This window comes from Protopterus annectens, chromosome 3.part0, assembly GCF_019279795.1.
Source record: "Protopterus annectens isolate FY-2018-M chromosome 3.part0, PAN1.0, whole genome shotgun sequence".
Taxonomy (NCBI): Eukaryota; Metazoa; Chordata; order Ceratodontiformes; family Protopteridae; genus Protopterus; species Protopterus annectens.
The window spans coordinates 1,609,511,987-1,609,524,290 of NC_056731.1; the positions used below are offsets into that span (position 1 = coordinate 1,609,511,987).

The window sequence follows — 12,304 nt, forward strand, 5'->3', positions numbered from 1 at the left end:
AGGAACCACTGAATTTTCTTCATGTGAAGTCTGACCAGAGGAATCATAAAAATTGTAGAGGACAAGAAACCCAGAATCCTGTGATATTCTCTGACTGGTTAGAGAAAATCAAAAACTGTTTCTTATAAAGGTCTATATTTTTGCATTTTTGTGTGTCTTCCTGGTTATGTCCTGAACAAGAACAGCCCTCATGAGGGCTACATCCAGATGGCATCCCACAAACACTATCTAGAGAGAAGGAATTAGAGAAGACTTCTGTATGTTCATCTGGAACCTCAGACTGAGAAAGCAGTCAGTCCTCTACTAAGCAAGAGGTTCTTGACAATTTGAATAAGAGTCAGCAAATAAAAGACAGTCATCTAAATATGGAAAAATTTAAATGCCTTGGAAAGTGCAGTAAACTATTACTGGTGCCAGTCACTTTGTAAACACTCTTGGAGTGTAGATAGCCTGAAGAGAAAGACCAAACTGAAAATGCAAGCCAGAGACAAACAAAGTTAAAATAACATCCAATGTCACTGAGAACTGGAATGTGAAGATAAGCATGTTTTAAATATAGTGATCAAAAAACTAACAAGTGAGATGAGAGGTAACATACACTGCAGGGAGAGCATCTTGAACTTTTGGAATTTATTGGAAGAGTTTAGAAAAGAAAGGCCTGGGACTAGTCTCCCAAGTTCTGTCCTTGTTTGGCAGCAGAAAGATTCCTGAATAACATTTTTCCTCACTTTTCTGGGGGAAATGGTTCTATGACCTCTAAGGACAGCATTTGTTGCAGAACTGGGGGAAGCAGAGCTTGGCTTGACAAATGAGGAGGAATCCTCCAAAAAGGAGAATGGGACTCCCACTGTCAATTGTAGCCTTTCTGACTGATTCTTGGAACCCACTTGTCTGATGTTATCTGTTAACACTGAAGAAAATGTAGGGCGAGACTTTGAAATAGATTTAGTGGGATGCCAGAGTGGGAAGGGAGAAACACATGAAGAGGCATGTAGTCAGTCAGCCTTTTTAGGCTGTCCTTGGCTTTGGGAGGCTCCTCCTTCTTTTAAGAATGTCAGTGCCACTGTTTTTTGAAATTCTGCCTGAAACTTGATAAGACTGTTTGCTCTGTTTCCTACAAAATGATCCTGAATTACAAAGAAAAGTTATTAATTTTTTTTTAAATTAGGAAGACACTATTGTTTTCAGCATTTTGTTGAAATCTGCTGTTACCAACTCTTGTGAAGTCAACTATGGCTAACTCCTAGGCATATGCCTTTCGCCATGGCTGCAATTAGTATATATAAGTAAGGGGAAGGGGGGAGGCACGGAAAAGACTGAGACTGTGAGATGATTGTATGGGTGCATATAAAGTTGTGTGTAGAAGTTTTTTTTTTTTTTATAGTGAGTGTGCTATGTTTGTGTGGGTGAATGTGCTGTTTTAGCAGATACTACTTGTTACTTACCAACTGCAAAAGAAGACCTGTTCCACTTCCATTTGTGGTTAGTAGTGATACTGTTTTGAGGATCCTTGGTGGGTTGTGCCGTTAGTATTTTTTCCCCAACAAAGTGCATGCTGATGTGTTTTGAATCCTGTATTTTTGAATACAAGAATATATACATATAAATATGTAGTCCATACCTTTCTGTCTAACATTTACTTGTTCAAGACGGTGTTCATCATACTTAAGCAATCATTTCCTTGCCAATCAAAGAATACTGCTGATGCTAAAATATGTTTTTTGCAGGGGGTCGATCCTACATCCATACAGGAACATTCCTGTCCATGGGAATGAGAAGGCATCTGTCTTTCACTGAAAATTGTACATGTATATATAGTATGCCAATGTAAACTGTACTTGTTTACTTAATATGCAGCTTGTAATTAGATGGAACTTTTCTCCCTGGAACACCACTGAAAATGGGCTTTGCCCGGTCGGACTATCCCAGAAAACAAAGACAAATAAATAAATAAATAATGTCAGACCTGTTTGGAAGTAATCCTGGAGTAGAACTTCTTTAACTATCAGTTCTGAAAGGAGGCAAACAGATCTAGCTTAGGTGTTCTCCAGAGCTGCATCAATTCGTAGAAGACCCCATGTGTAATTCCCATTTTTGAGGCTCTGTCCTGGCCCTGTTTAGCTTGACTGCTACAGTCCTTTCCTTTGAGTTGCCACCTCCCAGGCCACCACAGCAAGTCTGCAAAGAGGGTAAGATCTGGTAAACCCCCTGTTTGTTTACATACCACATCACCACGGGATTGCCTGTGATTAACTTGAAGAGGTTCTGGGGAACAGAGATGACATAAGGTTTTCAAATCATTGATAACTTGCAGCATCTTTTTGACACTGATGGGCTTTGGTCTGTTCTGTTTGTTTCACAGAACCTGCACTTTCACCCCTTTGAACACAGACCCCAAACAAAATCTAAAGTATCTGTTGTAACAGACAGAAGGGAAGGCAAAGGGGTGACCTAGATTGCGAAAGACAACTGACATACCAACCACAATGCCTCCTTTCTTGCAAACTTCAGCACAGGAATCGAAAAAGGGATTTTGATGCTGAGACCTAACTGACTTTAGGCACCATTTAATTTTTCTCATATGAAATCTAACCAAGGGAATCATGACTATTATAGAGACCATGAAGACAGGATCCTGAGATATCCCTTGGCAGACGCCACAGAGTGGCTGGATATAGTCAGAAAGATTTCTGTGTATTGTTCTACTTTTTCCAATGGAAGAAAAGCTCTTCTGAGGTAAGTATCCATAATGCATCCCAGGAAAAAAAAATATTCTGCGAGAAGGGATGAGAGAAGATTTCTGTAAGCTTACCTGAAATGCCAAGCTGAGTAGGAGTTTAATAAGACAGATCTCCAAATATGGAAAGATCTGACTGCCCTGAAGTCTGCAATAAGCAATTACTGGAGAAGACACTTTGTAAATACTCTTGGGGCAGTAGATACACCAAACAGTAAGGCAATATAAGCCAGGCATAGAAATTCTTAAAAAAGCCTGAAATATTTGCCAATAGGAATTTGATGGCAAGAATATTTAAGTTTAACTTTACTATGAGGATGAATAAAGGAATGAGAGGCAATACGGTTTGAATTGAGAACATTCTGAACTTTGGAACCTTAATATACAGACCAAGAAAGGGGAAGTCTAGGACTGGTCTCCAGTTTCTACCTTCTTTGGCACCAGAAAGATCCTTGAATAAAAAAACTTTGCACTGCTGATCTGTGGGCACTAGCTAGCTCTATAACCTCTGAGACAACATTTGCTCTAAAACTGGAGAAAATGGGGATGTTTGGTTTACATGATGAGGAGAAAACCCCTGAAAAGGAAGAAGGGACTCCCACTACCATCTGTATCCCTGATGGATGACTGTCAGAACCCATCTGTCAGAAATAATCTGATGCCAACAGGAAAGATGCAGGCCTAAATTTAGGAAAAGGTCGCTATAGTGAGGGTGGGGGGGAACCTGGACAGGTGAGTACTTACTCTGACTTTTTGGGCAGGTTTTGGTAGTGGGAGGTTTTCCTTTTCATTTTAGATCCTCCTTGCCATTGTTTTTTAAAATACTGTTTGTTAACATCTTGTTGCTTAATTTGCTTCTTGAAAAAGGGCGCTAAGTTACAGAGAAACTTTTTATTATGCTCAGACAAAGACAGATGGCAAATACGGAGCACCCATTGAATCAATTGCCAATTCATCAAATCTTTTAAGTACCTCAGCAGAAGAAGGGTCAAATAGAACATCCTTGTCAAGGAAAAAATTTAAAATCTCGGTTTTAACATCTTCTGGTAAGTTCTGAGAACATAACCACCAAACTGTTTCATCCATAGATCAAGTGCTAAAGGCCCTATGCAAGACAAAGAACACAGCTTCCATGGGACCTGATAGCATCTCAGACTGTATTCTGCACCATCTTCAGCAAGAACTGGCTTTGTCACTAAGCACCCTATTTAACCACAGCCTAAGTACAGGCTTTATTCCAGCAGAGTGGAGAACTGCCATTGTCATCCCCTTGCACAAAGGTGGTGCCACTACTGACCCTGGAAACTATCGCCCCATTAGCTTCACAAGTCTGATCTGTAAAGCCATGGAGCTTATTATTATGGATCTCATAAACAAGGACATAGGCAATCTTCATTGACACCACCCAGTTTGGATTTGTCAAGGGCAGATCTTGCCTGTTGAACCTGGTTGACTTCTTTGAAACTGTCACCAAGGCCCTGGATGAGGATAAGTCAGTACATACAGCTTACCTTGACCTGGCCAAGGCCTGTGACACAATCCCCCACTTGGGCATCATCGAGAAGCTAACACAACTTGGCATAAATCCCTATCACATCAGGTGAGTGGCCGACTGGCTCATAGACAGGACCCTCAAAGTCAAAATAGGTGCCGCCACCTCCAGTAGCAGACCTGTCACTAGTAGAGTTCCCCAGGGATCTGTCCTGGGACCCCTACTGTTTGGCATCTACTTCTCAGAGGTCCAGGCAAAGACAAAAGCCCTGTGGCTGACCAAGTTCACAGATGACTGAAAGTTGTGTGCTGTCACTGACTCCCCAAATGATGCTAACATACTGAAAGAGGGTCTCACAGCAACTACTGACTGGTGCCAAAGTCATGGCCTCAAGCTAAATGCAAAAAAATGTATCATCATACCATTCAGAAAAAAGCACGGTCCCTACTGATTACCACATCAACGGCAACCCCCTAAGCACACAACCTGCTGTGACAGACCTGGGCACTCAGGTTGATAACAACCTCACATTCGACTATCATGTAGCGGCAGTGGTCAGAAAAGCCTTTCACTTGGTTCATCTCATAAGTAAAGAGAATGCATCCAGAAAAAAGGAGCTTATTACCTCTCTATACTCCTTCCTCATTAGATCAATAATTGAGTATAATGCCCTGTTTGGTATGTACCTCTCCAAACATCTGCACCAACTGGAAAGGCCACTGAAATACCTCACAAAGAGAATCCATGGCCTCCAACATATGTCCTATGCGGACAGGCTCAGATCACTATCACTCTATTTGGTATTGTACAGATTGTTCAGGGGTGATCTGTGTCTCGCCTACAAGGCAATCTCAGACCCTCCCTATTAGAAATGCTTCATATCCACAAGTCTAACTCCTCATGCATTACCTACTCGAAAGGCCTGAATCTAATATGCGACATCAACAAAACTTGCTGGAGAGACAGGTCTGTCTCCCAGAGGCTGCCCTGTCTCTGGAATAGGCCTCCCATACAGAGCACCTTGCTGACCCTCTTCAAGTGCAATCTTGATGAGTGGATGGGAAATCACAAATTTCTCCCAGGGATTCCACCTGTGTCCCTCACTTGACAGGGGCGACAGGTGCTGACTGATGTTTCTTTTTGGGGATAAACTCTTGGCTAGGCTTGTAACGGCCCCAGGGCCATTAGTCTAGTAACTTCCTATGATAATATGAACTGACCCTGAAGCAGCAACTTTGGTGGCAGTATCAGCAGAATCATAAGAACACTTTAATCGCTGTTTGATTACATGACAGGCAGAAGCAATCAGGGCATCCAATGAATTCTTCACCTCAGAAGAGAGGAGGTTAACAGTTAACTTTCCAGTATTCTCAAAAGAAGCCAATACTAATTTTAACATATAAGCCTGGCAGTTTCAAATTCAGAAAGTTAAAGTAGCAGAATAATACATTTTCTTTCCAAATCTATCAAAAGCTTTCCTATCCTTGTCAGAGGGAATGGAGTTAGCATTATCAATCTGTACAGCAGAAGCTTTAAACAAGAAAATAACTGCAGGCTCTGCATTAGAATTAGAAAACAGTTTTTTATGAGTTGGAGGTGCTTTGTATAATCTATCAGATTTTTAAGGGTAGAAGGTGGATTGTCAGGCATACTGCAAACTGTTAAGAAAACATCCTCTAAAGAAGATAAAACTGGATATAGAACTGCAGGCTAAGCTATGAAATATCCAATTGCAACAAATCATAATTCCTTAGAATCAGAATCTTCATCTTGAGGAGAAATCAGTGAAGGCCACCCCCACTCCCGTTCCCTGTTCTTCTGATTGAGAATCAGTGTCAGAATGAGAGGGAATTATTTTTCTTTTTGTATTAGAAGTAAGTGAATAAACAGAAACTGACACATTAAAAGCAGAAATTAATTCTTTAACAAATCCCGCCATGTCTTCCCTGTTCATATCATCACTAACTCCCCAAACAACACACACCACTGCATTGCTTTAAAGTCTCTACAATGGCTAGAACTCCCACAACTACTACATCTCTACCAATTTCACATGCTGCACTCTATGCTCTTTAAACCCTCCTACTGTCCATCTATATCTCTCCTTGTCTCTGTCTACACCCCATCTCGACCCCTCCGCGTGATATTTACCACCTAAATAAGTCAGTAGGTAAGCTACTCTACAAACACTCTGTGTCCCAAGCCTGGAACAAACTTCCCCTTTACATACGCTCAATCTCTCACACCCCACTATTTAAAAAGAAACTTAAGACACATTTACTCAGTTCCAGAATCTGCCCCTGCTATGACCCTACATAGTTCTCTCCTCCCCCCACATTGGAATCACTCTCAGTTGATCCTACTCGCACTCTGCCTCACTAGTACAGTTACATAATATTTTCCTGGAAAAAAAAAAAAAAAAAAACCCACATGCTGTCGTTTAACTGTTGTTAGTGTTTGTTTTCTATTGTTTACTACTGTAATGCTAGTGTTTATTTCTATTGTTTGCTGTGCTTGTTTACTACTGTAATGATTTACCGTACTATCTGGAGCTTTTCTCCTTGGGTCTCCACTGAAAATGGGACAAAATCCCAGTTGGACTAACCCGGTTAACAAATGTCAATAAATAAAAAGTAACAGAAATACTAGATGAAACATTCTTAATTGTTTGCTTTTTTTCTAGAGAGACTCCCTGTAAAAAGACTAACTCAGGGCAGTGGTACTTTCCCTGCAGATCAGGCATACTAGCCCCGCTGTGCAGTAAATATTCACCTGCTCCTTCTCCAGAGACGGACAAGAGTGGTTTTCCATTGCCCAATGAAGATAACCTTACAGCTGCAGAGGACGTGTCTAACTTCTGGTCCTTAATGGCCTCCAAGGGAACTACACCAGAGGGACTAAGTCAAGCCACAGCAGAGACACTTATCAGACAGGGAAAGGAAGAACCAAGAAGACTGGTAACTGCTCCATGGTCCGTCCAAAAAACAAGCATAAAAGACAGGTATTTCAGCCTGTAAAATTCAGTAAACCTCCTGACAGAAAAATACGGTTTTCAGGTAATAAACTAAATGACAATTCCCCATAAGCATAACATCCTACACACAATGCTCTAATTCTACACAAAATATACAAATTAAGTAGAAAAAAAGTTTGCTTTTTAACACAGTTTTGTCAAACAAGCATATACTGAGAAAAATACCCCACACAAAAATCACAGCCCATAACAACACTTTTCCTAGCATAAAATACATTTCTTTCACAGAAAAAGCAAAGTTTTTCCACAGAAAATCAAGATGTGGAAGGTTTTCCCCCAGAAGGGTACTTATCTGCTCAATCTTGAGGGATTGCTAGCCGAGCATCAGTTTTACAAACCTCACTGTACACTTCAGTGGCAAAAAAAACTCTTGAAACCTTTTGTGTCCAAAGTGCCTTTTTATGGGACTCTGCTTAACCCACTGGTAGAGAAAGTGCTTGGAAGGTGCCCCAAAGCTTTGAAAGTTGCCTGACTCCATATCCTGGGCAGGATATAATAAAAAAAAACCTTAGGTTTCTGGAACAGTGATCTAATGTTGAACATATAGCGCCTCTCTCCGTCCTTCAACATCTGGACAAGCAAACGTGTTTCCCTTTTTTCAGTTGGAAATATTGCAGATAAGTATGCCAGAAACAGAAGAAACAAAACATAAAAAATACATTTGCTTCATACAGCATGGCATACACAGTTTTACAGAAAATCCATTTTAGCATGATATTGTCATCGGCTTCACAAAGAATAAAAACTTATTTACTTGCAATTACTTCTCCTGCCCCTTTAGTGTGTCCTTTTAAACATTAATGTATAAAGTGATGTTTATGATTTACAGTTTCTCTACCAGTTTACCACAGTCAACAACAAATTGCAGTCTTTTTCAGCCACTTCTTGCAGAACTACAGTTCACAGAGGAAAGTAATGCAAACATATGTTAAGTGCTGGGAGGGGGGTAATGTGTCAATTTTTTGCTGCCAGGTTTGGGGGGGGGCAGCAATAACAGCACACAAGACACAGGTACAAAATTAAATTCTCTGGCTATACCCTTGTTACAAACCCCTTACAGTGTGGGCGTTTCCTTAGTCAAGAAACTTAAAATCTAACGTGCAAGACACAGAGACAAATTCCTAAAAGGTATTGTAAGACTTCATTGAAACCAAACACAAAATAGCACAGAAATGTCAAAGGGAAAACTGCTAAATTATGTCTTTTTCTTTATGAACAGCAAATTTGATATTTTATAGGAAAGAATGTGCACTTTTGGAAAGGAAATGTTGTACACAGGGTACAGATATCGTTTAATAACCAGGGAGGCAGGCTGATCACAATGGACCTTTATAGTCTGCAACCCAAGCCAGAGGCAATGGCAGGAAAACAATACAACATTCAAGTGTTAAGTAGAAGTACTTGCACACAGTACAGATATGTACATTTGGTTGGTTTTATAAAAACTAACAATCTCTTTCCTTGAATATATTTGCCCCATACCACTAGACAGTTGAGCCTCCAAATGGCTTTGTAAGTGTTATTCTTCCTCAGACCATCTCCTGACTGTAGGTCTGCAATGTTAAAGTCCAAGTCAAAGTAAACTTTATTGTCATTCAGACTCCACAACAAGTTCAACTGAACGAAATTACGTAACTCCATGCTCTATATGTAAACATCTAACATATACAATTCACATTGCTACATTTAGACATTCCTCCTACATAACATTTACTGTTTTACATATCAACAGACATTTACTAAGCTAAAGAGACAGAGTATTTATTGCACAGAATTCCACAGCTACTTCTTATTGCACAGAATTCTGTTGGCACTAGTTTAAGGAAACACGATATTTACTGCAAAAAAATTTCACAGCTGTTACTTATTGCACAGGATACTGTTTTAGCATCAGCGGATATTGCACAGAAATAAGATTATACTCTGTTAGATTAATTGCACTGTGTATTTAAGACGTTTAAGATTATTGCATGCAAATATGCTTCTCACTCATCACATTACTTACTGTCCCTGACATCAAGCGTGATGTAAGTTGCTACTAGAGTTCAGCAGCCTGACGGCCAGGGGATAGAAGCTTCTACTAAATATGGCCATTTGGCAATGTATGCTATGATAACGCGTCCCAGATGTTAGACGCAGGAACACCTAACAAGGTTGCAATGTGGGAAGCAGAAACAGGTAGAAAGTGGCACTGTTTAATTACTGACACCAGTGGAACTTGGAAATGTCACCCAATGTTCCAATTCAAAAGAGACAGAATGTGATGGACCAGTTTTGGTGCCTGATAACCATATGGACACTGAGGAGGCCTGGGCAGGCTAAGCTTAGATTTTTTTTAGACACTTAATGTGGGCATTTCCTGTTACAACTGTTAGGAAGACATCTGTATAATGTGAATAATGGGTAAAAAAAATTGTAACTGTGGTAGAGAACATATTATTTAGGCACATGGCTCCTCCAAATGCAGGTACTGAAACTTAAGATGGATGGTAAGCACAGGAAAAAGAACAGACACTTAACTGATTTCACTTTAGAAGTCCTCTTTAAGTAAGATGAGAACTTAGTCAATGCTTTAACATATCTGGGCTATTTCACATAGGCAGCACACAGGTCACAACTCAGTTGAACAATCTCAACGCCTACTGGCTATCAAGCAACTTGATGCATTGAATCTTATGTTGGCATTTATGAGTGCCCGTTGAGTCATCCAATTCCTTACTGAAGTTATGACCTGATGGTCTGAGTTTAATGAAGAGATGGAGTTTGTTTCATATTTGTGGAGTCTTGAAGATATAAAGCTGTGACATTTCAACATACAGTTAATTACTAGTTCTTACTGAGAACAAGTGTCCTTTGGTTTTCAAGTCATTGTGGGGGGAGGCATCAAAGCAAAGGGTTTCAAACAGTAGAAGATCTTTTAATGCTCTGTGCATCAAGCACATCTCTTCCAAGAAGGTGATAAGACAAAGAGGAGGAAAGACAGCTGCTGCAGGCTTTGACTGTAAGATAAGTCTTGAAGCCCTTTGATCTTCCTTGTGAGGAATCTTTGTACATTTTCTAACTGCCCAAGTCAGCATGTAAGAAGATTACAGTACACTGTTCTGTAATTGGCCTGATAAAGAACTGTACAGAGCTGTGACAATAGGGAAAATCACCTCTTTGGCAGATCTCTCAACCCTGTATGGGATTAAGTGTGCAAACCCTGTATACTTTGTAGACAACAATGGCTATTTGGTATCAAATGAAAAGTCATCATCTACAAGGACTTCAAGATCTTTTACTACTTTATCAAGTTTTAGCTTTTACCAGTTAATACTGTATTTTTTTCTCTACCATATGCCAAAATGATACATTTGTGATACTGAAAGCAAGATAACTTTGATTGCTCCATGTGTAATGTTAAGTGCTGTTTGAAAGGAAATGGAGTCAGGAGGACAGATTTGCAGCTGGATAATCTTCCACTCACTGATACTCCCCAAAAGAGTTTGTTCTCTGATCCTGTACCCACCCACCCACCTGCCAAAAAATACAAGGTCCACTTTTTGATACTGTGCACCTCACAGCTAAGTGAGGAGCAAAAAAAAAATTCATCAAAAGGTCCCTTCTCTGATCCCATGCCCCTTATGTCTAAATGAAAAGAGAAAAAAAAGACTTCTTTTAAAATCTGTAGCAAATGTCTTACTACAACTTAGACCTTACAAAAATGCTGAAGCAAGTATGCCAGTCTTGAAGTAGTACTGGAATTCATTTCTGTCCCAGCATTACATTCAGAAACCAGTACAGAAATAAATGTCCATATGCGCACTTGTGCACTATCAACAAATCTGCATCTGACAATTGCACCCCCTAACATCTTCGGCCCATGGCCCACCCAAGATACACTTCTGTAGCAGGGTTATTGACAGTACTCCCAAGTCTGCAGTTACGTGCAAATTTTAGTGAGACAGACACAGACTTTTTTTTTCACTTCTGAGAAAATGATTTTAACAATGAGTGACCTCAAGACAAAGTCTTCAGGGCCTACACTGGGGCAAGATGTTAAAGACAGGAGTTCTCCTACTATTACCTATTTTGTATGGTTATGCTGCCAATTATGAATCAGCTGTATTCTGGCTTCACTTATCTGTTGAACCCTAACTTTATGTATGGTGCATTCTGGCTATAGTGTCAAATGCTTCACACAGACCAAGGTAAGACAGATAAAACTTCACCAATGGGGTTTATAATACAAAAGGTACCTTTGGCACAACTGTACTGGGTTACATCAAAGAGAAGAAGACTTCCAATATCTGTCTGAACAAGTTCAGTGGTGATGCTCTCCACTACCTTTCAAAATATGCTTGTGTGGCTGATTAATCTACAATTATTTAGCTGTGCACAAAGGCCTCCCATACAGTTAATTGGGGCACAGACAATTTTTCAGTTTTTAATGTTCTTTGACAGGCTTCTTGATACCTCATTTGGTTCCATGACATTGATGTTTTTTTCCTTACTGAAAAAAAGAGGTGAGATTATTTCCAATATAATTTAGAGTATGATCATGTAGAAGGGATGAAGCGTGGATGAGGTTCCTTTCTAAGCTCTGTAATTTGTCCAAATATGTACAACAGAGTGAAAAAATGTATCTCCGTTACTGTGACATTCTAAGCACATTACACCCTTCCTCCCCTCCCCTTTATTTTTGGATGTGGCTGTAGAACACCTTATTATCATCACAGAAAAGAATGCCATGACCACAGATATGCAATGCAAAACTTTCCAAAAAAATTAGGCCAAATTCACAATTCAGCACTAGTATCTTGGAATACAAAGGGTCAGGAGTGTTTCTTACAATCTGAGAGACTGAGTATTGATACTGCATATGAACATCCTTATTGAGAGGTCGGATGTGGCAGTTTTGATACTTGTACAGCTTCCTCTCTGAAAGATCTTTTCCTAAACTGCCAAAGATCAACCCATTTATCATGAACAACTGAAAATGTGACTTCACAAAACACTCCACAACACAAGTCTGAAACAATGTTTCTGCTAGAAGCACCCT

General features: G+C 39.9%; 1 protein-coding gene across 1 annotated transcript in view; it reads right to left on the reverse strand.

Moving 5' to 3' along the window:
- The window catches only part of VPS13B (vacuolar protein sorting 13 homolog B), a 5,424,989-nt gene that overhangs the window by 257,245 nt on the left and 5,155,440 nt on the right, over window positions 1-12,304 (reverse strand). The window lies entirely within an intron of this gene.